This window comes from Phocoena phocoena, chromosome 5 (assembly GCF_963924675.1).
Source record: "Phocoena phocoena chromosome 5, mPhoPho1.1, whole genome shotgun sequence".
NCBI classification, from domain to species: Eukaryota; Metazoa; Chordata; class Mammalia; order Artiodactyla; family Phocoenidae; genus Phocoena; species Phocoena phocoena.
In genome coordinates, this window is record NC_089223.1 from 40,103,455 (window position 1) to 40,108,053 (window position 4,599).

The window sequence follows — 4,599 nt, forward strand, 5'->3', positions numbered from 1 at the left end:
CTTCCATGTCCTGGCTGTTGTAAATAGTGCTGCAATGAACATTGTGGTACATGACTCTTTTTGCATTATGGTTTTCTCAGGGTATGAGCCCAGTAGTGGGATTGCTGGGTCATATGGTAGTTCTATTTTTAGTTTTTTAAGGAAACTCCATACTGTTCTCCATAGTGGCTGTATCAATTTACATTCCCACCAACAGTGCAAGAGGGTTCCCTTTTCTCCACACCCTCTCCAGCATTTATTGTCTATAGATTTTTTGATGATGGCCATTCTGACCAGTGTGAGGTGATACCTCATTGTAGTTTTGATTTGCATTTCTCTAATGATTAGTGATGTTGAGCATCTTTTCATGTGTTTGCTGGCAATCTGTATATCTTCTTTGGAGAAATGTCTATTTAAGTCTTCTGCCCATTTTTGGATTGGGTTGTTTGTTTTTTTGATATTGAGCTGCATGAGCTGCTTGTATATTTTGGAGATTAATCCTTTGTCAGTTGCTTCATTTGCAAATATTTTCTCCCATTCTGAGCGTTGTCTTTTGGTCTTGTTTATGGTTTCCTTTGCTGTGCAAAAGCTTTGAAGTTTCATTAGGTCCCATTTGTTTATTTTTGTTTTTATTTCCATTTCTCTAGGAGGTGGGTCAAAAAGGATCTTGCTGTGATTTATGTCATAGAGTGTTCTGTCTTTTTTTCTCTCTAAGAGTTTTATAATGTCTGACCTTATATTTAGGTCTTTAATCTATTTTGAGTTTATTTTTGTGTACAGTGTTAAGGAGTGTTCTAAATTCATTCTTTTACATGTAGCTGTTCAGTTTTCCCAACATCACTTACTGAAGAGGCTGTCTTTTCTCCATTATATATTCTTGCCTCCTTTGTCATAATTTAGTTGACCATAGGTGCGTGGGTTTATCCCTGGGTTTTCTATTCTGTTCTATTGATTTATATTTCTGTTTTTGTGCCCATACCATACTGTTTTGATTACTGTAGCCTTGTAGTATAGTCTGAAGTCAGGGAGCCTGATTCCTCCAGCTCCGTTTTTCTTTCTCAAGATTGCTTTGGCTATTTGGGATCTTTTGTGTTTCCATACAAATAATGAAATATTTTGTTCTAGTTCTGTGAAAAATGCCATTGGTAGTTTGTTAGGGATTGCACTGAATCTGTAGATTGCTTTGGGTAATATAGTCCTTTTCACAATGTTTATTCTTCCAATCCAAGAACATAGTATGTCTCTCCATCTGTTTGTATCATGTTTAATTTCTTTCATCAGTGTCTTACAGTTTTCTGCATGCAGGACTTTTGTCTCCTTAGGTAGGTTTATTTCTAAGTATTTTATTCTTTTTGTTGCAGTGGTAAATGGGAGTGTTCCCTTAATTTCTCTTTCAGATTTTTCATCATTAGTGTATAGGAATGCAAGAGATTTCTCTGCATTAATTTTGTATCCCGCTACTTTACCAAATTCATTGATTAGCTCTAGTAGTTTTCTGGTAGAATCTGTAGGATTATCTTTGTATAGTATCATGTCATCTGCAAACAGTGACACTTTTACTTCTTTTCTTATTTGGAATTGTTCTACGTGTAAGGTTAGGTTGTTTATTTGAGATGTTTCTTGTTTCTTTCTTTTTTTTTTTTTGCGGTACATGGGCCTCTCACTGTTGTGGCCTCTCCCGTTGCAGAGCACAGGCTCCTGACACGCAGGTTCAGTGGCCATGGCTCATGGGCCCAGCCGCTCCACGGCGTGTGGGATCCTCCCGGACCAGGGCACGAACCCGTGTCCCCTGCATTGACAGGTGGACTCTCAACCACTGCACCACCAGGGAAGCCCTGTTTCTTGTTTCTTGAGGTAGGATTGTATTGCTATAAACTTTCTTCTTAGAACTGCTTTTGCTGCATCCCATAGATTTTGGGTGGTCGTGTTTTCATTGTCATTTGTTTCTAGGTATTTTTTGGTTTTCTCTTTGATTTCTTCAGTGATCTCTTGGTTATTTAGTAGCGTATTGTTTAGCCTCCATGTGTTTGTATTTTTTACAGTTTTTTCCCTGTAATTGATATCTAGTCTCATAGCGTTGTGGTCAGAAAAGATACTTGATACAATTTCAGTTTTCTTATATTTACCAAGGCTTGATTTGTGACCCAAGATATGATCTATCCTGGAAAATGTTCCATGAGTCCTTGAGAAGAAAGTGTATTCTGTTGTTTTTGGGTGGAATGTCCTATAAATATCATTAAGTCCATCTTGTTTAATGTGTCATTTAAAGCTTGTGTTTCCTTATTTATTTTCATTTTAGATGATCTGTCCATTGGTGAAAGTGGGGTGTTAAAAGTTCCCTACTATGATTGTGTTCCTGTTGATTTCCCCTTTTATGGCTGTTAGCATTTGTCTTATGTATTGAGGTGCTCCTAATCTGGGTGCATATATATTTATAATTGTTATATCTTCTTCTTGGATTGATCCCTTGATCATTATGTAGTGTCCTTCTTTGTCTCTTGTAATAGTCTTTATTTTAAAGTCTATTTTATCTGATATGAGTATAGCTACTCCAGCTTTCTTTTGATTTCCATTTGTATGGAATATCTTTTTTCATCCCCCCACTTTCAATCTGTATGTGTCCCTAGGTCTGAAGTGGCTCTCTTGTAGACAGCATATATATGGGTCTTGTTTTTGTATCTATTCAGCCAGTCTATGTCTTTTGGTTGGAGCATTTAATCCATTTACATTTAAGGTAATTATCAATATGTATGTTCTTATTACCATTTTCTTAATCATTAGAGTTTGTTATTATAGGTCTTTTCCTTTTCTTGTGTTTCCTGTCTAGAGAATTTCCTTTAGCATTTGTTGTAAAACTGGTTTGGTGGTGCTGAATTCTCTTAGCTTTTTCTTGTCTGTAAAAGTTTTAATTTCTCTGTTGAATCTGAATGAGATCCTTGCTGGGTAGAGTAATCTTGGTTTTAGGTTTTTCCCTTTCATCACTTTAAATATATCCTGCCACTCCCTTCTGGCTTGCAGAGTTTCTGCTGAAAGGTCAGCTGTTTACCTTATGTGGATTCCGTTGTATATTATTTGTTGCTTTTCCCTTGCTGCTTTTAATATTTTTTCTTTGAATTTAATTTTTGATAGTTTGATTAATATGTGTCTTGGTGTGTTTCTCCTTGGATTTATCCTGTATGGGACTCTCTGCACTTCCTGGACTTGACTGACTATTTCCTTTCCTATGTTAGGGAATTTTTCAACTATAATCTCTTCAAATATTTTCTCAGTTCCTTTCTTTTTCTCTTCTTCTGGGACCCCTATAATTCGAATGTTGGTGCATTTAATGTTGTCCCAGAGGTCTCTGAGACTGTCCTCAATTCTTTTCATTCTGTTTTCTTTATTCTGCTCTGCAGTAGTTATTTCCACCATTTTGTCTTCCAGGTCACTTATCCGTTCTTCTGCCTCAGTTATTCTACTATTGATTCCCTCTAGAGAATTTTTTTTTTTTTTTTTTTTTTTTTGTGGTTCGCAGGCCTCTCACTGCTGTGGCCTCTCCCGCTGTGGAGCACAGGCTCCGGACGCGCAGGCTCAGCAGCCATGGCTCACGGGTCTAGCTGCTCTGCAGCATGTGCGATCCTCCCAGACTGGGGCATGAACCCATGTCCCCTGCATTGGCAGGCAGACTCTCAACCACTGCGCCACGAGGGAAGCCCCCCTCCAGAGAATTTTTAATTTCATTTATTTCGTTTTTCATCATTGTTTGCTCTTTAATTCTTCTAGGTCCTTGTTAAACATTTCTTGCATTTTCTCCATTCTGTTTCCAAGATTTTGGATCATGTTTACTATCATTACTCTGAATGCTTTTTCAGGTAGACTGCGTATTTCCTCTTCATTTGTTTGGTTTGGTGGGTTTTTACCTTGCTCCTTCATCTGCTGTGTATTTCTCTGTCTTCTTATTTTTCTTAACTTACTGTGTTTGGGGTCTCCTTTTCACAGGCTGCAGGTTCATAGTTTCCATTTTATTTTTTGGTGTCTGCCCCCAGTGCACAAGTTTGGTTCAGTGTGTTTTGTAGGCTTCCTGGTGGAGGGGACTGGTGCCTGTGTTCTGGTGGATGAGGCTGGATCTTGTCTTTCTGGTGGGCAGGACCACATCTGGTGGTGTGTTTTGGGGTGTCTGTGAACTTATTATGATTTTAGACAGCCTCTGCTAGTGGGTGGGTTTGTGTTCCTGTCTTGGTAGTTGTTTGGCATGGGAAGTCCACCACTGGAGCTTGCTGGTTGTTGAGTGAGCTGGGTGTTAGCATTGAGATGGAGGTCTCTGGGAGAGCTCTTACTGATTGATATTATGAGGGGCTGGGAGATCCCTGGTGGACCAATGTGCTGAACTTGGCTCTCCCACCTCAGAGGCTCAGGCCTGCCACTGGGCCAGAGCACAAAGACCAGTCTCCCAGCTTGGAAGTGGTGTTACTAGGGTTTGAACTGCTGCCTCTTCTAAATCCAGCTCTTAGGCTCTGACAATACCCAGAAGAGCATGAGAAAGGAAATACAAACACTTATGTTCACTCTATCACCTTGAGAGCTGGGACAATTACTGCACATCTCCAGCCTCTGGTTTCCTTAGATCTTTTGTTTGTTTGT